Source organism: Ovis aries, chromosome 2 (assembly GCF_016772045.2).
Source record: "Ovis aries strain OAR_USU_Benz2616 breed Rambouillet chromosome 2, ARS-UI_Ramb_v3.0, whole genome shotgun sequence".
Lineage (NCBI taxonomy): Eukaryota > Metazoa > Chordata > Mammalia > Artiodactyla > Bovidae > Ovis > Ovis aries.
In genome coordinates this window covers 48,127,571-48,154,701 of record NC_056055.1, presented here as the reverse complement: position 1 = coordinate 48,154,701, position 27,131 = coordinate 48,127,571, and the positions used below count along the sequence as shown (strand labels likewise).

Below are 27,131 nucleotides of genomic sequence, written 5' to 3'. Positions count from 1 at the left end.
CAGCAGGGTTCTTTCTGAATGGACAGTGAAAGCCTCTTCGGCAATTTTCAAGCTCTGCCCATAAATATGTAATCTTCAGTTAGCTTTTTAGTGCCTCATTTTTAAATACAAATGGAGGGCCAAGGATCACCAGGCATTTAAAAAATTTTCCAATTAATATTTAGAGATCAATATAAGCATGAAAACAAAGAAAGGAAGGAAGGAAGGAGGAATTAAAAAGGAAGGGGGAATTAAAAACAAAAGCTGAAGAACTAGAAATAATACAAGGAATTTTAAAAGAAACTTTACTCCAAAAATTTGTTTAATATTTTCAGAGAGATTTTTTTAAAAGCTACTAGATTTACTAAACAAGAATAAAATGCCATGAAAAGTGAATATTCCAATATTTTAAAATATAGGAAAAAGTAAATAGAAAGATGAGAAGATAAAAATTGAGAAGGTCATCGAAAGAGCAGAATAAAAATAAAAAGTGAGAATATCAACAAAGAATATTTAACAAATAACAAACAGGAATTCTACAAAGAAATAACAGAGAAGGGCATTATCTAAGAAATAACATAGGCAATTTTTTTAGAAATGATGAAAATTAAGATTTCCAGTTGAAATGATCCCTGAGAGCACACAGCCCCTTGACAAATTATAGATCAAGTGTTAGAAATTACTCAGACAACTAATCTTTATTAATTTGGTCTAGGCACTGGTGGTTCCACAACAAACAAAAAGACAATTTCTCGCTTTGGAAATTTATGCTAATGGTGACCAGTCTTCTTCACGCATCTCCAAAAGATCCTCTCCACTAAAACAAACAATTTTCCCATTGTAAAGAGAGTTTGTGCATGATAAGTTGCTTCAGTCGTGTCTGGTTCTTTGTGACCCCATGGACTGTAGCCCGTCAGGCTCCTCCGTCCGTGGGACTCTCCAGGCAAGAATACTAGAATGGGTTGTCATGCCCTCCTCCAGGGGATCTCCTCAACCCAGGGATCGAACTCGCATCACTTATGTCTCCTTCATTGGCAGGTGGGTTCTTTACCACTCAAAGTCAAGGTGAAGTCGCTCAGTCGTGTCCAACTCTTTGCGACCCCATGGACACCAGGCTCCTCCATCCGTGGGATTTTCTAGGTCCAGGGATTGAACCCAGGTCTCCCGCATTGTAGACAGATGCTTTACCGTCTGAGCCACCAGGGAAGTCTTTACCACTAGTGCCACCTATTTAGCTCTAAGTAAATCATAAGCCTGGTCCAGATAAGCATCCTGCCTGCTCATGCCTAACAGACCCACTCCTAGCCCTGAATTACTAATTCACACAGTGTAAGAGACAATCACTGAGGCATGTATTAATAGAAAGTATACTGCTTACCTAGGACCTACCTTGGCTTTCACACTTTCACAGTTTTTCAGAACACAGGAATCATTTGCTAAATAGTGACAAGAATTCTTGGCAAAGAATAGAGGGTCCATCAGAAAACACAGATTTGTCCCTGCCCTTTGATTGGTTTGTAAGTGGCCACTGGATTCCCTAACTCATTAGGGAATTTAAACCCCAGGCAGCTGAGAACAACTGGGGTTGATCTGACTCCTAGAAAGAAGGAAAGAGCTCTGGAGACCAGAATGTGCTCCAAGATGGGATTTTGACTCTAGACAAAATAAGGAATCAGAAATTAGAAAGACGTGCTCACCATAGGCAAGAATTCGAGAATTTTAAATTGAAGAAAACCTAAGAGACTGTCATACAATCCAGGTACCTATACAATGCATGAATGGCCTCTACAGCATTCCAGACAGGTGAGCATGCAGTTCTCCTGGGACTGCCTCACCTTACAATTGAATAGAGCTTACTTGAATATCCTAAACTGAAATTTCCCTCCCTGTAAGTTTAACTTTAGACTTAGGTGGTGCTATCTGTGTCACTTGGAAATCAATCCTGGTTGCTGCTGTCTAAAATGAGATCTGGAAAGGCAGGATGTTTTACAACTCTGAGATAATGTAGGAAGTGAATGGAACCCAATGAGTGGAACTCAACTTCATGTATCCCATCCACTTTTTTTTCCTTCCCTTTGCCTCAGAAGAAGAGGTTCTCACCTCCCATGAAAAGCTCATCTCTCCATCCACTCTATCCCAGTGGTTCTCAAACTTTGAAGTGACTCAGAATTACCTGGAGAACTTAATAAAATATTGATTTCTGGTTATCACCCCAAAGTTTCTGATTCAAATGGTCTGGGACTTAAAATGTCCCAGACTCAAAGATTTACATTTCTGAATTACCAAGTGATGCTGATGCTGCTGGAATCATATATTAAGGACCACTACTCTTGACTGGGGTAAAAAAATCTTCTGTCAAGGGCCAGATAGTAAATAGATTAAGCGTTGCAGGGCATACGGTCTCTGTTGCAGCTACTCAGTTCTGCTGCTGTGGTGTGAAGGCAGTCAAAGACATTATGCATAGATGAATGGACATGGCTGTGTTCTGTGGTGCTGGAGAAGACTCTTGAGAGTCCCCTGGACTGCAAGGAGATCCAACCAGTCCATCCTAAAGGAAATCAGTCCTGAATATTCATTGGAAGGACTGATGCTGAAGCTGAAACTCCAATACTTTGGCCACCTGATGCGAAGAACTGACTCACTGGAAAAGACCCTGATGCTGAGTAAGATGGAAGGTGGGAGGAGAAGGGGACAACAGTAAATGAGATGGTTGGATGGCATCACCGACTCAATGGACATGAGTTTGAGTAAACTCCGGGAGTTGGCGATGGACAAGGAGGCCTGGCGTGCTGCAGTCCATGGGGTCACAGAGTTGGACACAACTGAGCAACTGAACTGAACTAAACTGTGTTTAAATAAAACTTTACTTTTTTAAAACCAGGCCATGAACCAGCCTGCAGGCTATCATTTACAACCTCCTGCTCTAGACTCTTGCTCAGAGTTCTACTCTCATCCCTTCCTTTTATAGACAAGTTTCTTGAACAATTCAACATGCATTGTTTCCACTTCATCACTTCCCATTTACTCTGCAATCCTTGTAATCTGGCTTATACCCACTCTGTTCCACTGAAACTGATCTCAGCAAAGTCATCAGTACTGTCACATGAGAGCTTTCAGTCCTTTTCTTATCTGCATTTTTCTCTTACAATGATTGTTGGTTTTATCATCTTTCTTAGAACATCTTCCTCCATCAGCTTCTTTGACAGCACTCCCTTATAGCGCCTGTCATACTTATCTTTCTGCTGCTTCTGAGTTTTCCATTTCTCTGGCCAAGATCAGTTTCACAGAATCAGACCAATATAGCTTCACAAAATCCAGTATTTAGAAGGGTCCCTGCATGGAGCTTAACGTACTATAGTCACTGTCTCAAATTCTTAAAAATTTTCTCTTTGAATTTCTATTTTGTAAGTACAGTCCAATGGAACACGCAATGGGCTTGGAGTCTCAGCTCATGTTCATCCTCCTCCTGCTACCTCCTGAGATGGGTTCTCCATCCCCACTGCTATGCCCCCACGCATGGTTTCCCTCACCCTACACCTCCATTCCAAAGCTGCTGCCACTCTCTGCCCCTGGAAAGGGCCTGGGCACCATACTGAGAGGATCAGGGTTGGGGACACATTCCATTCTCGTGCCACACCAGCAGCATCGTGGCATGTGTGCCAGGTGACCAACAAGAGGCTGCCTCAGCCCATGAACTTCTTGGTACTCCCATCTAGGTACTCTGTGTGTTGTGACTCGGAAGTTTAAAGATCCCTGGGGGTCACACATCTGCCATGAGTTGGGGCAGGAGACCATGACTGGCTCCAACTTCCCCATACCCAGCAACCTCTGGCCAGGCTGTGGTATGGAAATTCCACACTGACAGAAGGAAAACTTAGCATCCTCCGGGCCCAAGCAAATGAGGATGCATATGGTGGGACAGGGCTTGCTCTTGACACACAAGTATCGCCTTGCCAGAATACACCTTCAGCCAACTTTAAGGTAAGGGGAAGGAAAGAATCCCTTCTCTTCCTCCAATCTTCCTGAGTTTGGGTTGAATTTATTTCTTCTGCCAGGTCAAGGCAATCTCCATAAATGAGCCATGAAATAATATGAAATGTGTTGTTTCAGTAATTCCACATACAAGTGAAATGATATGATATTTGCATTTAAAACTGGCACTCCTGAAATAGGCCAGTCATAAAAGACCACATAGTGTATAATTCCATTTATCCTAAATGTCCAGAATAGATAGGACTACAGGGAAAGAAAGTAGATTAGTTGGTTACCTAGGGCTAGGGGAGGGTGTAGGTGGGACTGCTAATGGGTGTGGGGGATTTTTTTCCAGGATGATGAAAAATGTCTAAAATTAGATTGTGGTGGTGATTACATAACTCTGTGCATGTACTAAAACTACTGAACTGCACACTTTAAATGGGTGAATTTATTGTATGCAAATTATATCTCAGTAAAGCTGCTGGAAAAAAACTGGCATTGCACAATATAAAGATGAATGATAAAATTCATGCTAATAACTCAAAAGTTTAAATTTTTTCTTTATTGGAATGACAAACAATGCAAATAAAAACCACCATGATGTCAAAAGAGAGACCACAGAAGAAAAAAAAAAAGCTTTGTAGAACTTTTTTTTTCTTGTTTTGACCAATGAGTCCTATATTTACATTGGCTTTGCCTCTGACTTCTTAAATATTGGTGATCCCCATGGTTTTACCTTGAGCTGTTTTTCGGTACAGTCTCATTCAAGATCCAAATTTCAGCTACCATATGCTTCTTCATGCCTCACAAATCTTTATTTACAGCCCAGACCACTCCATCCACAAACATCCAAAGGCCCACTGGCTATCTCCACAGGCACTTAAAATGCAGCATATATAACCATCAAAGCATGCTCAGTTTGTTAAGTCATGTCCGACTCCTTGCAATACCATGGACTGCAGCACGCCAGGCTCCTCTGTCCATAGGATTTTCCTGGCAAGAATACTAGAGTGGGTTGCCATTTCCTTCTCCAGGGGATCTTCCCCACCCAGAATCAAACTCATGGCTATGCAGCGTTTCCTGCATTGCAGGTGGATTCTTTACCACTGATTCACCCAGGAAGACACTTACATACACATGTATCCATAGTCTGCTCTTTCTGTGTTTCCTATTTGGTGAAGGATATTACCATCCACCAAGCTGATCAAACCAGAAACATTAGCATTCTTTTGATATTTCTCCCCAGTTCAGTTCAGTTCAGTCACTCAGTCATGTTCAACTCTTTGCGACCCCATGAATCGCAGCACGCCAGGCCTCCCTGTCCATCACCAACTCCCGGAGTTCACTCAGACTCACGTTCATTGAGTCAGTGATGCCATCCAGCCATCTCATCCTCTGTCATCCCCTTCTCCTCCTGTCCCCAATCCCTCCCAGAATCAGAGTCTTTTCCAATAACTCAACTCTTCGCATGAGGTGGCCAAAGTACTGGAGTTTCAGCTTTAGCACCATTCCTTCTAAAGAAATCCCAGGGCTGATCTCCTTCAGAATGGACTGGTTGGATCTCCTTGCAGTCCAAGGGACTCTCAAGAGTCTTCTCCAACACCACAGTTCAAAAGCATCAATTCTTCGGTGCTCAGCCTGCTTCACAGTCCAACTCTCACATCCATACATGACTACTGGAAAACCATAGCCTTGACTAGACGGACCTTAGTCGCTAAAGTAATGTCTCTGCTTTTGAATATGCTATCTAGGTTGGTCATAACTTTTCTTCCAAGGAGGAAGCGTCTTTTAATTTCATGGCTGCAGTCACCATCTGCAGTGATTTTGGAGCCCCCAAAAAATAAAGTCTGACACTGTTTCCCCATCTATTTCCCATGAAGTGATGGGACCGGATGCCATGATCTTCATTTTCTGAATGTTGAGCTTTAGGCCAACTTTTTCACTCTCCTCTTTCACTTTTAACAAGAGGCTTTTTAGCTCCTCTTCACTTTCTGCCATAAGGGTGGTGTCATCTGCATATCTGAGGTTATTGATATTTCTCCTGGGAATCTTGATTCCAGCTTGTGCTTCCTCCAGCCCAGCATTTCTCATGATGTACTCTGCATAGAAGTTAAACAAGCAGGGTGACAATATACAGCCTTGACGTACTCCTTTTCCTATTTGGAACCAGTCTGTTGTTCCACGTCCAGTTCTAACTGTTGCTTCCTGACCTGCATACACATTTTTCAAGAGGCAGGTCTAGTGGTCTGGTATTCCCATCTCTCTCAGAATTTTCCACAGTTTATTGTGATCCACATAGTCAAAGGCTTTGGCATAGTCAATAAAGCAGAAATAGATGTTTTTCTGGAACTCTCTTGCTTTTTCCATGATCCAGTGGATGTTGGCAATTTGATCTCTGGTAACTCTGCCTTTTCTAAAACCAGCTTGAACATCTGGAAGTTCATGGTTCACATATTGCTAAAGCCTGGCTTGGAGAATTTTGAGCATTACTTTACTAGCATGTGAGATGAGTGCAATTGTGCGGTAGTTTGAGCATTCTTTGGCATTGCCTTTCTTTCGGATTGGAATGAAAACGGACCTTTTCCAGTCCTGTGGCCACTGCTGAGTTTTCCAAATTTGCTGGCATATTGAGTGCAGCACTTTCACAGCATCATCTTTCAGGATTTGAAATAGCTCAACTGGAATTCCATCACCTCCACTAGCTTTGTTGTAGTGATGCTTTCTAAGACTCACTTGACTTCACATTCCAGGATGTCTGGCTCTAGATAAGTGATCACACCGTTGTGATTATCTGGGTCATGAAGATCTTTTTGGTACAGTTCTTCTGTGTATTCTTGCCACCTCTTCTTAGTATCTTCTGCTTCTGTTAGGTCCATACCATTTCTGTCCTTTATCAAGCCCATCTATTTCTCCCCACCTCCTTCCAATTCAATTATTCACTAAATTCTACAAATTCTAAAACTCCATGTATATGCTAACCTAGACCTTCTTTTTAACTTCCTCTGATTCTGGTCTGGTTCATATCCTTATCAAATCTTACCTTGACTATTCAAATGGCTTTCTTATGAGTCTCCTTGTCTTTAGTCCCAACCACCTGCAGTTCATCTTTCACTCTTTTCAAAATGCAAATCTGATCATGTCATCCCCTCATTCAAAACAGGTATCTGTGTCACTGTGACCTACATGATAAAATGGAAATTTATCATGATGATCATGATGTCAGAGACCCATGCATACATATTGTATTTTTTAACTTTCATCATAATCTTTTTATAGTAGAGAAACACTGGGAACAAGGCAAATACCACAAAAAAGAGCAGTGGTTAAGTAGTTGTGGTACATCACCATGATAAACAAGTTCATTTAAAATGTTAAAATGTTAATTGTAAAAATAAATGGTGACATGTTCACATTCTACTTTATTAATGATACAGTCATTTAAAGTCAAATGTAAAAATAGTCATTTCCAGTAGTATGGTGAGCTAAGTATCACAGCTGAGCACTGGTTTAAAAAAAATGAAAGGTGAAGATTTTTATATCTTCTTAAATTAATTTATAAGAAAATGATACCTAATCCAAAAACTAAGTGAAAGCAAAAACTCAGAGAAGAAAAGAGAGCACTAAATCTGACTTTCATCAAAAGACTATTTGCCAAATCAGCTCAATTTGACTTTTAGGTTTTCACAATCTCATGAGGATTGTTCCAGGAAGGAAATCTAGTGAGCAACTCTTTCCATAAAGTTGAGATCTCAAAGGGTTATGTCTTCAGGGTAAGAATAAATCAGAAATAAACTGACTCCCACCTTCAAAGAACTTATAAAGAAATTTTCTCATCTGAGACTTTCATTATGAGGAGAGGCCTTCCCTGATGGCTCAGCTCAGCAGGTAAAGAATCCACTTGCAATGCAGGAGATACAGGAGACCCAGGTTCGATCCCTGGGTCAGGAAGATCCCCTGGAGGAGGAAAATGGCAACTCACTCCAGTATTTTTGCCTGAAAATTCCCATGGACAGAGAAGCCTGGCAGGTTACAGTCCAAAAGGGTCACAAAGAGCTGTACATGACTGAGCAACTATGTACACACACACACAACAAAATTTAAATCTCCCAAGACTTGAGAACTGGTAATAACAATCAGTACTCATTCACATTTGCAACCCACTCCAGTATTCTTGCCTGGAGAATCCCCATGGACAGAGGAGGCTGGCAGGCCACAGTCCATGGGATCGCAAACAGTCAGACATGACTGAGCGACCAAGCACAACATAGCAAACTAAATTTACATTACTTGATAGGTTTCAAGGAAATTTTTTTAAACTCTCAAGTTGAGGATTTAGCTTAAAATGTCCCTGCCATGCAAACACCTGTTACTCCTCGGGCACCTGATAAAAATAAATTAAAATCCTGTCTGAGTGAAACCACCTTTATCATAGTCTCAGAGTTTACCCAAAGTTCCTAGGGCTTCCCTAGTAGCTTAGTTAGTAGTCTGCCTGCAATGCAGGAGACCCTGGTTCAATTCCTGAGTCAGGAAGATCTGCTAGAGAAGGGATAGGCTACCCACTCCAGTATTCTTGGGCTTCCCTGGTGGCTCAGTTGGTAAAGAATCTGCCCAAAATGTGGGAGACCTGGGTTTGATCCCTGGGTTGGGACGATCCCCTGGAGAAGGGAGTAGCTACCCACTCCAGTATTCTGGACTGGAGAATTCCATGGACTGTGTAGTCCATGGGGTCACAAAGAATCAGACATGACTGAGTGACTTTCACTTTTCCAAGGCACAAATCAGAGTCAAAATTCACAAAATACGTAACAAAATAAGATTAAATAATAGCCAGCAGAATAGAACTGCAAATAGTTGTTTATTGGAACAAACAAAGACCAAAAGTTAAGAACAATTTATCAATGGAGGGTTTTAATAATAGATTAGAGACAGTGGAAAAGAGAAATAATGAATTAGAAGATAGATCTGAAGAAACTATTCACAATGTAGGGCAGAGGGGAAGTATGAACAAAAGTTAAAAAATATAGAATGTCAAGCATATATCTATTTGGAATTCTAGAAGAATTCTAAAACCTTTTAAAATTGGAATATTCTTATAACCATTAAAGCAACTGAATCAGAGATGTAAAGTTTCCACATCTAGAGAAAACTCGAGATCCAGATGGCTTCACTAGGAAGTTCTACCAAACGTTCAAGAAAATTATAATTCCAAACTTACAAAAACTCTTCCAGGGAATTAAAAATAAGGGAATACACTGCAATATATTTTCTCATTTTATGAGTATAGCATAGCCTTGACTCTAACATCTGAGAAGGACCTGTGACAAAGGAAAAGCGATGACCAATTTCAATCAAGAACATGGATTCAATAATCCTAAACAAAATATTAACAATTTAATAATATATGACAATTATAAGTATATAGAAAGGAAAATCTATCAAGTTAAATTTGCACCAAGAATATAATACTAGTTTAAACTAGAAAATCAATGGAATGTTCCACACTAATAAAGGAGAAAATACAATTATCTAAAGATGAAGAAAAAAGATTCTTTAATTCAATATACCTTCACAATTTATCCCTACACTATGCTTCCCAGGTGGCACCAGTGGTAAAGAATCTGCCTGACAATACAGGAGATGCAAGAGATACAGGTTTGATCCCTGGGTCAGGAAGATCCCCTGGAGAAGGAAATGGCAACCCACTCCAGTATTCTTGTCTGGAAAACTCCATGGGCAGAGAACCCTGGCGGGCTATAGCCCATGGGATTGCAAAGAGTTGGACAAAACTGAACAAAGAGCATTCTGTATTTGACTCACAATTAAAAACAACAACAACAACAACAACCTCTTGGTAATCTAAAAAGAGAAATGAGCTTCTTTAACCTGATAAACAATATGCTGCTGCTGCTAAGTCGCTTCAGTCGTGTCCAACTCCGTGCAAGCCCATAGACGGCAGCCCACAGGCTCCCCCGTCCCTGGAATTCTCCAGGCAAGAACAATGGAGTGGGTTGCCATGTCCTTCTCCAATGCATGAAAGTGAAAAGCCAAAGTGAAGTTGCTCAGTTGTGTCTGACTCTTAGCAACCCCATGGACTGCAACCTACCAGGCTCCTCCGTCCATGGGATTTTCCAGGCAAGAGTACTGAAGTGGGTTGCCATTGCCTTCTCTGGATAAACAATAGAAACAATAACAAATATAAGCCTAAAGAAAACATCATAATTAATAGCAAAACTGAAAGTTTTTGCTTTGCCATAGGAAATAAGACCCCACTATTCCCAATTTTATGAAGTACTTTACTGGAAATCCAAACCAGGGTATTAAGGGAAAAAAGGAAACAGTGATATAACAACCAGAAAAGAACTGGAACTATCACTTTTGCACATGATAGAATCCAAAATAATTTATAGACAAATGATTGGAATTAAAAAGGAAATTTAAGTATTCTTCTTGATACAGTGTCAATTCATAAAAATCAGGCTTCAATTACAGAAGAAACATTATTAGAATATTTTAAGGTACTATTTTCAATACCATTAAAAATAAATTTAATAAAAGTTGTACAAATCCTTTATGGAAAAAAATCATTTTAGAAAATTATAAAAGGCTGACAGCTCTGAGCCCCCACAATGGGCTCCCCAGCCCAGAGGTTCTACCCCAGGAAAACAAGTCCCCACTACATTCAGCTATGAAGGCCAGTGGGTTTGGGGGGAGACCCAGAGGGTTGGAGGAAATAGAGACTCCATTCTTAAACAGCACACACAAAATCTCACATGCTCTGGGTCCCAGGGCAGAAGCAGTAATTTGAAAGAGACTGACCTTGGAGAGTCTCCCACCAAGGCAAGAGGCAACTGAAAGCAGGAGCTCACCCTGGGGATATAGACACTGGCAACAACCATTTTGTGGAGCTCAGTCCATCACTTGTTGACAAGCACCATTGTGTAATCCTCCTTCTAGTTTATTAGCCTCAAGACTCAGCATCCCCCCAACCTCCCCATCCACAAGCCTATAGACAACACTAATGGTATGCCTCAGGCCAGGAAACTAATGATCGGGGACACAGCCACACCCACCAGCAGATAGGCTTATTTAAGGCATCCTGAGCCCACAGCTCCCCTGGATATAGCCCTGCCCACCAGAAGTCCCAGGGCTCAACGCTACATACCAGTGCACAGGCACTAGACCCTGGACTCCCAGAGCCCTGCTGCCAGAGACCCTGGGATCCAGCTCTGCCCATCACTGTGCAGGCATCAGCCCCAGAATCCCCTGGGCCCTGGACTCACCCACGAGCCAGTTTACTGTAGCCCTTGGAAGGAAAGTTATGACCAACCTAGGTAGCATATTCAAAAGCAGATACATTACTTTGCCAACAAAGGTCCATCTAGTCAAGGCTATGGTTTCTCCAGTGGTCATGTATGGATGTGAGAGTTGGACTGTAAGGAAAGCTGAGCACCGAAGAATTGGTGCTTTTGAACTGTGGTGTTGGAGAAGACTCTTGAGAGTCCCTTGGACTGCAAGGAGATCCAACCAGTCCATTCTAAAGGAGATCAGTCCTAGGTGTTCTTTGAAAGGAATGATGCTAAAGCTGAAACTCCAGTACTTTGGCCACCTCATGCAAAGAGTTGAGTCATTGGAAAATACCCTGATGTTGGGAGGGATTAGGGGCAGGAGGAGAAGGGGACAACAGAGGATGAGATGGCTAGATGGCATCACCGACTCGATGGACGTCAGTTTGAGTGCACTTCGGGAGTTGGTGATGGACGGGGAGGCCTGGCTTGCTGCAATTCATGGGGCTGCAAAGAGTTGGACACAACTCAGCAACTGAACTGAACTAGGACTAGCCTCACCCAGCCTGGTGCTAGAGCAATGAGTGGCGGCTGCACGGTGCTGGAGCAGCAACCGGCTGAGAGGAAATGCCCTATGTCCAAGGTCAGGAGTGGTGGCTGTGAGGAGATAGCCCACGTCCAAGGTCAGGAGCTGCGGTTGCATTTCACTGGACCAGCCCTGTAAGATACCCAATGTGCAAAGTCAGAGAAACCCCAGTAAGATGGTAGGCGCTGGAGCAGCTGTGAGGAGATACCCCCCACCCAAGGGCAAAAGAGAAGCCCCAGCAATATGGTAGGAGGGGTAAATTTACGTTTAGAATCAAACCCCATTCCCACCAGAGATGCTCAGAGGGCTCAAACAAACCTTCTGCACACCAGGACCCAGGGACCCCACAGAGACTGACACAGAACTGTGTTTGAGTGTCTCCTGTGGAGGTATGGGTTAGCGGTGGTCTGCCGCAGGGACAGGGGCTCTGGGTGCAGCAGACTTGGGAATGGCATAAGCCCTCTTGGAGGAGGTCGCCATTTATCCCACCATAGAGCTGCTAGAACTTACACAGGACTGGGAAATAGTCCCTTGGAGGGCACAACAAAACCTTGTGCACCAGGACCCAGGAGAAAGGAGCAGTGACCCTATAGGAGACTATCCTGGACTTGCCTGTGGGTGTCCGGGAGTCTCCAGCGGAGGCGTGGGCTGGTGGTGGCCTGCTGCAGGGTTGGGGGCACAGAGTGTAGTAGTAAATGCATGGGATCTTTTGAGGGAGGTCACCATTATCTCCACCATAGTTTTGCCCCAGGTAAATAGCAAGGAGGGAACACAGCTCCACCCATCAACAAAAAATTGGACTTATTTACTGAACATGGCCCAATCAGAACAAGACCCAGTTTCCCCCTCAGTCAGTCTCTCCCACCAGGAAGTTTCTATAAACCTCTTATCATTCTCCATCAGGGGGCACACACACTGAAAACCACGATCACAGAAAACTAACCAATTTAATCACATGGACCACAGCCTTGTCTAACTCAATGAAACTATGAGCCATGCCCTGTAGGGCCACCCAAGACGGACGGCTCATGGTGGAGAGTTCTGACAAAATGTGGTCCACTGGAGAAGGGAATGGCAAACCACTTCAGTATTCTTGCCTTGAGAACCCCATGAACAACATGAAAAGGCAAAAAGATAGGACACTTAAAGATGAACTCCCCAGGTCAATAGGTGTCCGTCATGCTACTGGAGGTCAGTGGAGAAATAATTCCAGAAAGAATAAAGAGACGGAGCCAAAGCAAAAACAACACTCACTTGTGGATGTGACTGGTGATGGAAGCAAGGTCCAACACTGTAGAGAGCAATATTACACAGGAACCTGGAATGTTAGGTCCATGAATCAAGGCAAATTGAAAATGGTCAAACAGGAAATGGCAAGAATGAACATTGACATTTTAGGAATCAGTGAATTAAAATGGACTGGAATGGGTGAATTTAACTCAGATGACAATTATATCTACTACTGTGGGCAAGAATCCCTTAGAAGAAATGGAGTAGCCCTCATAGTCAACAAAAGAGTCTGAAATGCAGTACTTGGATGCAGTCTCAAAAACAACAGAAAGATCTCTGTTCATTTCCAAAGCAAACCATTCAATATTACGGTAATCCAAGTCTATGCTGTGACCAGTAACACTGAAGAAGGTGAAGTTGAATGGTTCTCTGAAGACCTACAAGACCTTCTAGAACTAACACCCAAAAAGATGTCCTTTTCATTATAAGGGACTGGAATGCAAAAGTAGGAAGTCAAGAAACACCTGAAGAAACAGGCAAATTTGGCCTTGGAGTACAGAATGAAGCAGGGCAAAGGCTAATAATTTTGCCAAGAGAACACACTGGTCATAGCAAACACACTCTTCCAACAACACAAGAGAAGACTCTATACATGGACATCACCAGATGGCCAACACCAAAATCAGATTGATTATATTCTTTGCAGCCAAAGATGGAGAAGTGCTATACAGTCAGCAAAAACAAGACCAGGAGCTGACTGTGGCTCAGATCATGAACTCCTTATTGCCAAATTCAGACTGAAATTGAAGAAAGTAGGGAAAACCACTATACCATTCAGGTATGACCTAAATCAAATCCCTTATGATTATACAGTGGAAGTGAGAAATAGATTTAAAGGATTAGATCTGATAGAGTGCCTGATGAACTATGGACAGAAGTTTGTGACATTCTACAGGAGAGAGGGATCAAAACCATCCCAAGTAAAAGAAATGCAAAACAGCAAAATGGCTGTCTTCTTGAGAAATCTGTATGCAGGTCAGGAAGCAACAGTTAGAACTGGACATGGAACAACAGACTGGTTCCATATAGGAAAAGGAGTACGTCAAGGCTGTATATTGTCACCCTGCTTATGTAACTTCTATGCAGAGTACATCATGAGAAACGCTGGGTTGGAAGAAACACAAGCTGGAATCAAGATTGCCGGGAGAAATATCAATAACCTCAGATATGCAGATGACACCACCCTTATGACAGAAAGTGAAGAGGAACTAAAAAGCCTCTTGTTAAAAGTGAAAGAGGAGAGTGAAAAAGTTGGCTTAAAGCTCAACATTCAGAAAACAAAGATTATGGCATCCGGTCCCATCACTTCATGGGAAATAGATGGGGAAACAGTGGAAACAGTGTCAGACTTTATTTTGGGGGGCTCCAAAATCATTGCAGATGGTGACTGTAGCCATGAAATTTAAAGAAAATTTAAAATGTTCTTCCTTGGAAGAAAAGTTATGACCAACCTAGACAAGATATTAAAATGCACAGATGTTACTTTGTCAACAAAGGTCTGTCTAGTCAAGGCTATGGTTTTTCCAGTAGTCATGTATGGATGTGAGAGTTGGACTATAAAGAGAGCTGAGTGCCGAAGAATTGATGCTTTTGAATTATTGTGCTGGAAAAGACTCTTGGGAGTCCCTTGGACGGCAAGGACCTCCAACCAGTCTATCCTAAAGGAAATCGCTCCTGAATATTCATTGGTAGGACTGATGTTGAAGCTGAAACTCCAATACTTTGGCCACCTGATGTGAAGAACTGACTCATTTGAAAAGACCTTGATGCTGGGAAAGATTGAAGGTGGGAGGAGAAGAGGAGGACAGAGGATGAGCTGATTGGATGGCATCACTGACTCAATAGACATGAGTTTGAGTATACTCCAGGAGTTGGTGATGGACAGAGAGACCTGGTATGCTGCAGTCCATGGGGTTGCAAAGAGTCGGACATGACTGAGCGACGGAACTGAACTGAGCCTCAACCACCAGTGGGCAGACACAAGCCCCAAGACATCTGCAGTACTGCAGCCTGCCTGGGCAGGACTCAGACCAACCACAAGCAGGCCAGTACCAGCCCTGGAACCCACTGGGCCCCAACCCCACTCGCCAGCAGACTAACACAAGCTTCAGGACACCCCAGACACTACAGCCAGCTGTGTCAGAAACCAGCCCCACCCACCAGAGGTCCAACACCAGCTCTAGGATCCCTGGGCTCTGCAGCCAGACACCAAGTCCTGGCTTTGCTCATCTCTGGGATGACACTAGTCCTGGACCCCAAGCCCAACCCCACCCACCAGTGAGCCAGCACTAGCCCTGGGCCCCTTAGGATTCTACAAACAGCCAGCTCGTGACCCAGCCCTGCCAACAAGCAGCCAGCAGCCTCTGCACAAGGCAGGGCCTGGCAACCAACTGAACCAGGCCAGTCACACCTGCCAGAATGTCCACAGTAGTTAGCCTGACACAACAGAAGGACCCACACAGACCACATAGAAGGCACACTAGAGAATATGGCTCTGGTGACCAAAAGTGAGTGAGCTGCTGGAATGCATAGGACATCTCCTACAGAAGGCAGCTTATCCAAAATCAAGAGACAGAACCAGCCTAACAGATACATAAAAATTGATAAACAGAGTGAGAAGTTAGCATTTTTTAACAAATAGTTAGAAAAGATAAAGAACAAACAGAGATGAAGACCATAATATCGAAAAGAAAAATTCACTAGAAGGAATGAACAGTAGACTAAAGGATACAAGGGAATGGATTAGCAAGCTGGAAGACAAATTAGTGGAAATCACTAAAGTTGAATAGCAAAAAAAAAAAAAAAAAAAAATGCACCTAAAGGAATGAGGACAGTTAAAGAGACCTACAGGACTAATAGTAATATCACATGTACTAAAATTCACATTATTAGGGCTCCAGGAGGAAAAAAGAGAGAAAGGGGCAAATAATATATGTGAAGACATAATAGCTGAAAACTTCTCTAACCTAGGAAAGGAAAAAGACATCCAAACCACGAAGCACAGAGAATCCCAAACAGGATCAACTTAGAGAGGACCACAACAAAACACATCGCCATTATAATGGCAAAAATTAAAGACAAAGAGAGAATATTCAAAGCAGCAAGGGGAAAGCAAGATACAGACAAGGGAATTCCATTAGGCTATCTGTTGACTTTTCAGCAGAAACTCTGAAGGCCAGAAGGGAGTGGCATGATATACTTAAAGTGATGAGAAGGAAATACTTAAAACCAAGAACACTATTCAGCAAGGCTCTCATTTATATTTAATGTTTTACAGACAAGAAAAAGTTTAAAGAGATCAGCACCATCAATGCAGCTTTATAAGAAACGTTAAACAGATTTCTCTAAACAAAAAAGAAAAGGCCATAACTAGAAGCATGAAAATTACTATAGGAAAAAGCTCATCAGTAAAGGCAAATATACAGTAAAGGTACTAAATCACGATGTATAAAGCTAGTAGGAAGGTTAAAAGAAAAAGTAGTTAAGATCATATATATCCACAATAAGCAGTTAAGAGATACATAAACAAAGAGATATAAAAAATGATGTCAGAAACAAAAATCATGAGAGGAAGAAAGTAAAAATGCAAGTTATTAAAATACATTGAATGAAATATGTTTGAATTTAAGAGATTAGTAACTTAAAATAATCATAGATTATATATAATTGCCAACATCTGTTGGATCATAGAAAAAGCAAGGGAATTCCAGAAAAAACATCTACTTCTGTTTCATCGATTACACTAAAGCCTTGTGCTATGTGTATCACAACAAAAATTCTTAAAGAGATGGGAATACCAGACCACTTTACCTGCCTCCTGAGAAACCTCTATGCAGGTCAAGAAGCAACAGTTAGAACCAGACATGAAACAATAGATTGGTTCCAAACTGGGAAAGGAGTACATCAAGGCTGTATACTGTCATCCTGCTTATTTAACTTATATGCAGAGTACATCATGCAAAACACCTGGCTGGATGAAGCTCAAACTGGAATCAAGATTGCTGGGAGAAATATCAATAACCTTACATACACAAATGACACCACCCTAATGGCAGAAAGTGAGGAGGAACTAAAGAGCCTCTTGATGAAGGTGAAAGGGGAGAGTGAAAAGGCTAGCTTAAAATTCAACATTCAACAGGGGGAAAAAAATCCCAAAATGGCAGTTATAACACTAAAACAATTATACAAAGATACCACCAAGGTCCTAGGATCCTTCAGTCTTTTCACTCTACCACCCTTAGCATGCATCTTTTTTATTCATGCTTCCAAAATGGTGTTACACCTCAAGGGATGAGAGTATTATACTAAGTTCCGGGCAGGAAGAGGGAGAAAGAAGAAAGGGTTAAAGGCATGTGCCACCTGTCTGCCTTTTCTTACTTGAGGCAAAAAAATTTTCCTGGAAACCTAATCCAGTGGACTTCTACTTACTTTTCATTGACCAGAATGGTATTTTCTAGCAAGGGAGCTTGGCATAATGATATTTAACTAGTACACTGTGTACTGAACAAAAGTGGGCTTCTTTAACCAAGGAAGATAGGAGGATTGGTATAGGGTAGGCAACTATGAGTGGGTGCGTCACCCAGATATGCCAGTCATCCAGAGCTTTAGCTATAGTCTCTAGTACACTGATTTGATGTTTTTTCTTCACCACCTTTTAAAGCTTTAACTCTAGAGTCCAAGCAATGAAAACAATGAATAATTACTTTAAATGTAAATAGACTAAATGTACCAATCTACACACATAGAGTGACTGAACAAATACAAAAACATGATTCATATACACACTGCCTACAAGAGGCTCACTTCAGATCTAAGTGTGTTAGTTGCTCAGTCATGTCTGACTCTTTGCAACCCCATGGTCTGTCCATGGAATTCTCTAGGCAAGCATACTAGAGTGGGTTGTCATTCCCTTCTCCAGGGGATCTTTTCAACCCAGGGATCGAACCAAGGTCTCCTGCATTGCAGGCAGATTCTTTACCATCTGAGCTACCTCAGATCTAAAGACACATACAGACTGAAAGTAAGGGAATGGAAAAAGTTATTCTGTGCAAATGGAAATCACAAGAAAGCAAGTGTAGCAATACTTAAAATAGACAAAGCGGACTTTAAAACAAAGACTGTTACAAGAAACAAAGAAGGACGCTACATAATGATCAAAGCGTCAATCCAAGAAGATGATAAAATAATTGTAAACATATATGCACCTAATATGGGACCACCTAAATATACAAAGCAAATACTAAGAGACATAAAGGGAGAAATTGACAGTAACAATAGAAGAATTTAACACCCCATTAACACTAATGGAGAGATGATCTCAACAGACTATAAGAACTACAAACCACTAAGGAAAAGAAAAATACAAGCAAAAGATTTGAACAAACACTTCACTAAAGATAAACCACCAAAAAAGATGGTCTACCTCACTACCAATTTGAAAATTGCATATTTAAACGCAATGAGAAAGTATTTTATACCCACTCAGTCAGTCAGTTCAGTCGCTCAGTCGTGTCCAACTCTTTGCGACCCCATGGACTGCAGCAGGCCAAACTTCCCCGTCCATCACCAGTAAAGGAATGAAAAAACAAATTTTTTTATACCCACTAGAGTAGCAAAAATTATACTGTTTGATAATATCAAATTTTGACAAGGGTATAAAACAACCAGAATTCTTACACATTGCTAGTGGGAGTGTAATTTGGTTCAAGCACACTGAAAAACAATTTGGAATTACATATGTATTTGAAGAGGTACACATCCTATGATTTAGCAGAGTCATTCTTACATATATACCATAAAGAAAGTCTTGAACAATTGTAATAGAAATTGTATAATTACAATGTTCTTTACATTACCATTTATAATGGGGAAAAATTGGAATAAGCTCAAATGTTTATCATAGACAATAAGTCGAGGTATATTCATACAGTAGAATACTTTTTATACCATGCAAATGAATACAATATAACACACAATGGCATGGAAAAAATATCAATTCAGTTCAGTCGCTCAGTCGTGTCCGACTCTTTGCGACCCCATGAATTGCAGCACGCCAGGCCTCCCTGTCCATCACCAACTCCTGGAGTTCACTCAGACTCACGTCCATCGAGTCAGTGATGCCATCCAGCCATCTCATCCTCTGTTGTCCCCTTCTCCTCCTGCCCCCAATCCCTCCCAGAATCAAAGTCTTTTCCAATGAGTCAACTCTTCGCATGAGGTGGCCATAGTACCAGAGTTTCAGCTTTAGCATCATTTCTTCTAAAGAAATCCCAGGGCTGATCTCCTTCAGAATGGACTGGTTGGATCTCCTTGCAGTCCAAGGGATTCTCAAGAGTCTTCTCCAACACCACAGTTCAAAAGCATCAATTCTTTGGTGCTCAGCTTTCTTCACAGTCCAACTCTCACATCCATACATGACTACTGGAAAACCATAGCCTTGACTAGATGGACCTTAGTCGGCAAAGTAATGTCTCTGCTTTTGAATATGCTACCTAGGTTGGTCATAGCTTTCCTTCCAAGGAGTAAGCGTCTTTTAATTTCATGGCTGCAGTCACCATCTGCCGTGATTTTGGAGCCCCACAAAATAAAGTCTGACACTGTTTCCACTGTTTCCCATCTATCTCCCATGAAATGATGGGACCGGATGCCATGATCTTCGTTTTCTGAATGTTGAGCTTTAAGCCAACTTTTTCACTCTCCCCTTTCACTTTCATTTAGTTCCTCTTCACTTTCTGCCATAAGGGTGGTGTCATCTGCATATCTGAGGTTATTGATATTTCTCCCAGGAAAAAATATAGGTGCTTAATATTGGGTGAAAAAAAATACACAGAAAATGTATTCCTACAAGTCCATTTAAGTATAGATTAAAAATATTCATAAAACTATATGCTATTTGGGAAATTAAAAAGAAAATCAAAGGTACAATTAACATATTTTAAGATGGTGGCCATGTGACTTCCAGGAGGTAATAGACAGGATGAGATAAGAAGAGGCACACAGGGACTTTCAAAGATAATGGTAATGTTCTTTATCTTAATCTGAATGATAGGCATATGAGTGTTCATTATTTCCTGATTCTTTATATCCTGCATGTAGTTTATAAATTTTTGCATACATTCAACATTGAATAGTTAAAAGAATTGTATGATGTGATAGAATACTGATGTGAAAATGCACATTGAAATTACCATTACAAATTATACTATGCAGCAACATATAAACATACTTTTGATATATTATTCTAAAATTAAAAGGTTACATATCAAAAGCTACACACAAATTACAGTTTTAAATGGATACAAACAGAATATAATCAAAGAGAAAGTAAGACGCTTGATTTTTAGTTTAACTTTTTCTCCTTTATTTTTATTTCCATTAATGTGGTCCTAATTTTGTGTCAATAACAAAATGATATAATTAAAACAGAAAATGGATACTCTGAACAGGACTTCTATTAAAGCTATTTGGATACCACCATTCTCCGGGTGGCAGCTTATCTCAATTGCAAACAAAGTGCCCCAGGAAAAAAATCAGTCTCATGATGGCTATACTTGTGAACCTTGTTTTATTTAGCAACCAAAATGTGCCTCATTGGCCTTCTTCATCCAGGTTACCTTTGACCATATCCTGACAGAAACATGGTGCCCAGATAGCTGAGAAAGGACACTGCCACGAAATCTTTCTAAAGGCCAATTCTACCCCCAATGACCTCATTTTATAAAAAACATTGATATTAAGTGTACAGAAAAGAAAGATTATGACCAGCTTACTTGCCATTAAGGGACTATGAAGAGGGAACATGATTTTAGGAAACTGCATCGGGTTCAATTCAATTTGCAGTCAAAACTGTTTATACTATTCTATATTTAAGTACTGTGAACAATCCAAGGTCATCAGAAACACTTTAAGTCAATCATATTAAGAAATAACCTAAATGTTTCAGAAAGAAACATACAGAGGAAACTTGAAGAGCATTAATACTTACTGTTGTACCTGTTCAAATACCTAAAGTTTGTGAAAGAATAGGAAATGAAGTGAAAATTAGTGATGGTGTTTAAATGACTCTAAATCACAACTAAAAATGTTCATACCATCAAACTTTGAAGAAAGAAATCAATACTGCTATATTGAAGTTAAGAATAAATTAGAGGCATGTAAAAGTCTGGAATAACAATATGCTATAAAAATTACTGATATAAAAATATGCCATTTAACAAATTTGATACTACAGAGGCATAAAATTCTACATAGAGTCTGGAAGCAACCATGTGAACATAAGGAGGTAGCTGGGGTGATGCCAACATGGTTAATTCAGAAAGAAACTCAAATTTATAACTGGTTAGGTTTAATTTCTGTTTTGAAGATAAAATACATTCTAGAATCTATATGTTTCAGAAATTTTTCTACTGATATTTACAGATTAAAAACTGGACAATATAAAAAATACATTTTCAGGAAATATCTTCCCTCTTTCCTCCTCCAACTCTCATGAACAGCTCAGTTCACACACACACATGCATGTACTCTCACATACATTCATATGCACACCTCCTAAACTATATTTCAATAATTAACAATTCTAGGTTACCAACTATAATGAAATATATAGATATAAAACACTGTAATTGTTTAAAAACTAGCTGTATAATTTGGGTATTCAAAGATTTTTTAAAGAAATTGATTTCAGAAAAGTTGGAAAAGAACCCTAAGTTGATTGACAGTCTGGAGTTTGTGTTTCCACCATCTGATCATAGCCAAAATGCAAATGTGATTAAGTTCTGAGAGACAGGGATCTGAAAAGTGTCTGAAGCTTATTAGAATCTTCCCTCTAGGGACCATCCAGCAAGGTCATCAAGGGTGACCTCCCAGATTGTGGCCTCAAGAGCCCCTTAAAATAGGGAAGGGAAAATAATCTTTACTTTATGCACCAGATCTAACCCATTGGTGGAGTTGCTATTGGAAGATAGGGTGTTGAATTCACATCTAAGATCAAATAGGAAAAAAAAAAAAAAAACCTGAAATGGCTTGTTTGCCAAGGGCATACAAGAAGAAAATGGTGGCAGAGGTGCCCCCAAGGTGTCTGTCTTTGCCCTAAGAAAATTCTGCAATTATCTACATCATTAGGAGCTAAAACATACTTATACACATATATACACCCTGCTACAAGTGCATTTCTTTATGCTATTAATCATGCAAAGAAAAGTTGCATAAATGTAATCCCGTTTTATATAGTCATTCAACAAAAACATTTAGAAAACCTATTTTATGTATCCATTTAATAGCATCATAATTATATGTACCACACATTATTCTAGGTACCTGAAGATAAAGATTCAGAACTGGTTTGTGCTCCCAACAAATTCACAATCTAGACTAAAAGATAGAAAAATTATCATCATACACAATGCCAGTGGAGAAATGTATAAAGTATTAAGCAACTAACTCTTCCTTCCTAAGGGAAGTTCCAGAGTTTTCTCAGAGGAGGTGACATGGCTTTTGGTCTTGAAAAACAGACATCTATCAAATGAGATTGATCAACTCATTCTTGACCAATATGTGCATGCATGCTCAGTTGTGTCCAACTCTTTGCAACCCCATGGATTGTAGCCTGTCAGGATCCTCCAGCCATTGGATTTCCCCAGCAAGAATATAGCAGTGGGTTCCATTTCCTTCTCCAGAGGATCTTCCCCACCCAGGGATCAAACCTATGTCTCTTGCACTGGCAGGCAGATTCTTTACCACTGAGCCAAATGGAAGCCTGCAAACAGTCTTTTAGTAAATGACAATTCATACCTTCCAAGACCTGTGGTCCAAAAGTTTAGAGGCAGATGAGTAATATCCAACAAAGAAAGACACTGGAGTGGTCACAGGAATTAGAATGGCAATAGGGATTGTGATTCAAAGGAATATTACAAAAAGTTATTTTACAAAGTGAAGAATACCTTTATAAATCACCCTCTTGGGAGTTCTGTTTCTCCTTAGGATATAAAAAGCTGGGGGGAGCTCAGTCCAACCCTAACAACAATAAAAAGCTGGACAGACTACAAATCATAACTTGTCTTGAACCATCAGAGAGCTGCAGTTGGTAGACAAACAAGTAACCTGAATTCTAAAGAAAGACAGGGCCTTCCTGTCTCATGTGAGCCAAGACAACAGAAGAGGAGACACTGGGTACCATATAATGAGTAAGAAGAATTCAGCTAAATTTTTTAACTAATTGCAAAAGATCAGGCGTGGGTCAGCTTTTACCTCTCTCAACTCATGGCCGCTACACTGCAACCATTGAAATAACAGGCTTGAACAGAAATACAGCAGCTTTTTCAACACTGCCAGGTCCTACATTTCTAGACTCTCTCTATTCCCTGTTTCTGCTCTCAAATTAGCTAATCTTTGCCCAAGCTCATCTCATTCTTGAAAGATGTTGCTGTAAGCAGCAAATAAAAGCCAAAACACAGCAATATTCTGGCTCTTTGTCATCACTTCCCCTGGAGTACTCACATGGGAATCAAATAAGTGATCTTGTGTTCACTAAACACACACAGTGTTCAAGTGGTAAAAGATGCCTACTGTGGACTCATACTCTAATTCATACACCTCTACACACCTAAGAATCTCAATCTATTCCTCTTTCAAAATCACTATCAACACTTAGAAAACAGGACTAGAAACAGAATGGAGTCCAAAAATAGGCCCATACACATACAGTCAAATGGCTTTTGACAAGGTACCTTAGCAATTCAGCAGAGAAAGAGAAATCTCTTCTATAATTGGCTTAAAATAACTGGATATCCACACTAAATTGAGATAAAGTGAAAGCAAGCAGGAAGTGAGAGAGAGAATGAATTCGAATCTTAACTCTTACCTCACACCATACACAAGAAATCATCACGAGATGGGTTATAGACTTAAATGTAGAGGTAAAATAATAAAGTTAGGAAAAAACATAGGAGAAAACCTTTACAATATTGCAGTAGGAAAAAACTTTTCAAGAAGAATAGAGAAAGAATGAACCGTGAAAGAAAAACATTGATAAATGGTACTACATTAAACTGCTCATCAAAAGACACCATTAAGGGTATGAATAGACAAGCCACAGACTGGAAAAAATTTTAGAATACGTATACCTGAAAATATGTTTTCAGTTCAATTCAGTCCCTCAGCCGCGTCCAACTCTTTGTGACCCCATGAACTGGAGCATGCCAGGCCTTCCTGTCCATCACCAACTCCCCGAGTTTACCCAAACTCATGTCCATTGAGTGGGTGATGCCATCTAACCATCTCATCCTCTGTCGTCCCCTTCTCCTCATGCCTTCAATCTTTCCCAACATCAGGGTCTTTTGAAATGAGTCAGCTCTTTGCATTAAGTGGCCAAAATATTGGTGTTACAGCTTCAACATCATTCCTTCCAAAGAACACCCAGGACTGATCTCCTTTAGGATGGACTGGTTGGATCTCCTTGCAGTCCAAGGGATTCTCAAGAGTCTTCTCCAACACCACAGTTCAAAAGCATCAATTCTTTGGCACTCAGCTTTCTTTATAGTCCAACTCTCACATCCATACGTGACCACTGGAAAAACCATAGCCTTGACTAGATGGACCTTTGTTGGCAAAGTAATGTCTCTGCTTTTCAATATGCTGTCTAGGTTGGTCATAACTTTCCTTCCAAGGAGTAAGTGTCTTTTAATTTCATGGCTGCAGTCACCATCTGCAGTGATTTTGGAGCCCCACAAAATAAAGTCAGCCACTGTTTCCACTGTCTCCCCATCTATTTGCCATGAAGTGATGGGACCGGATGCCATGATCTTGTTTTCTGAAAGTTGAGCTTTAAGCCAACTTTTTCACTCTCCTCTTTCATGTTCATCAAGAGGCTCTTCAGTTCTTCTTCACTTTCTGCCATAAGGGTGGTGGCATCTGCATACCTGAGGTTATTGATATTTCTCCCGGCAATCTTGATTCCAGCTTGTGCTTCCTCCAGCCCAGCCATTTCTCATGATGCACTCTGCATAGAAGTTAAATAAGCAGGGTGACAATATATAGCCTTGACGTACTCCTTTTCCTATTTGGAAAGTATGTTTAGAACATACAAATAAAACCTGTAAATCAGTAATTAAAAGACAAAGAACTCATTTTTTAAATGGGCATAAAATTTGAACAGGTAACTTACAAAAGAAGATATGCAAATAGCCTATAAACACATGTAAAAATATTCAACATTTTTAGTCATCAGGTTAATGCAAAGTAAAATACAATGAGATACTACCACCACATACACACATATACATAGAGTTGAAATTTTAAAAATTATTATTGCTAGATGTTGAAGAGGATATACAGAAACCTAAGTTTTCATAAGTTCTGGTAGAAGTGTACAATGACTTTGGAAGATTGTTTAGCAGTTTCTTTAAAAGTTAAAAATATGTTATGACCCAGAATATTGCTCATAGATATTTTCCCAAGAGAAATGAAAACATACATTTACATGAAAGTTTATATAAGAATGTTCATAGCAGTTTTATTCATAGTAGCCCAAAACTGAAAACAATCCAAATTTTCATCAACTGGGAAGGAAGTTTTTTAAAAACTGTGGTACTTTCAATGAATGGAACACTGCTCAGCAATATAAAGGGCTGAACTAGTAACACACACAGCATGAATGAATCTCAAAAATATTATGCTTAGTAAAAGAAACAAAACACAAAAGAGTACATATTTTATGATTCCATTTATGAGAAATTCTAGAACAGAAAAAACTAACCTATGGTGACAGAAAGGAGCTCAGTAGTTGAGGGGGTGAGTGTAAGGACTGACCAGGAAGGGGCATGAGGGGACATTCTGAACTGATAAAAAGATTTTACATCTTGACAGGCAGTTGTCAAAACATAAAGATCTGAGCATTTTATTATAAACAAATTATACCTCAGTTTTTTTTTAAGTTAATAAATGTTGCTATGTGTTATATTTTAGGTGGTACCTCCTTAGATGTAATTTATAAAACTGTAAACTTTTCTAAAGTCCTGGCTCTGCACATTGATTTCTATCATACATAGAGTTTGATCCTCCCTATATGTCCATGAACCCCCTGCACTTAGGTTAGAGGGGTGGTCACCCCTACCCAGCTGAAATGCTGCCCTGAGTTCTTGGCAAGGGTGTGGAGGAAGTAGCATTTCAGAAGAAACTCTGAGAACAGGGTGAGTTAAATCCCATGGACACGCAAGAACAGGAGCTTTACCACCCTACAATGGGACAGTTGTCCAGAGCTGACTACCAGGTACAAAATTCTATAACGACGTAATCAAGGAGTGATTCTTCACACCCACCCCTTTTTGCATAGAAGCAAAGAGGCAGTGAGGGTATCTTGCCTTAACTTTTCAATTAACCATAAACTAAACAAATTGCCCAATTCATTGACTTGAACTCCATTTTGTTTAGAATACTCAACTTTGAATATAACCTTGGCTGGAAGAAGCCACCTGATCTTTACTGTCACCAAAGATGGTACAAAGAAGAGAATACAATTGACTTTTACTTAAATGTTTTGTCTCGCAAATGCATTAAGTCATTGGTGCCAGGCTCAAGCTGTTTCATACACCAAAATAACAAGTTTGGCCTCATGACTCCCAATAAAAGCTGGCACAGATTAAGCATGCTCCAATCCTCCAAAACTGAAGTCTTTGGGGAAATGTGTAAGTGAATGAAAATGTTCAGCTGAGGAAGTTGGTAACCTCATTTTTAATGTGCTTATTCAGGGCTGAGACTAGTGTTGTTGGATTTTAGAGACATTTGGAAGAAGAATGGAAGTTTGGTGTTCTTTCGTCACAAGAACACACTGTGACTTAAATATAGAAGCAGATAACATTGTTTTTTAGAGGAAAATAAGTGCTTTGATGATTTTAGGTCCTTGATCTATTTATTTTACAAATGTAAGCATGGGTCTTGCAGAATCCGATTCTGGACCACAGTCATCACTAACAAAAGCTACAACCTGAATGTAGTTTCTCTGCCTGTGATGAGCAGATGCA

At 40.3% G+C, this 27,131-nt stretch overlaps 1 protein-coding gene across 3 annotated transcripts in view; it reads right to left on the bottom strand.

The window, feature by feature from the left end:
* The window catches only part of LOC105607546 (dolichyl-diphosphooligosaccharide--protein glycosyltransferase subunit 1-like), a 366,609-nt gene that overhangs the window by 231,741 nt on the left and 107,737 nt on the right, over positions 1–27,131 (bottom strand). The window lies entirely within an intron of this gene.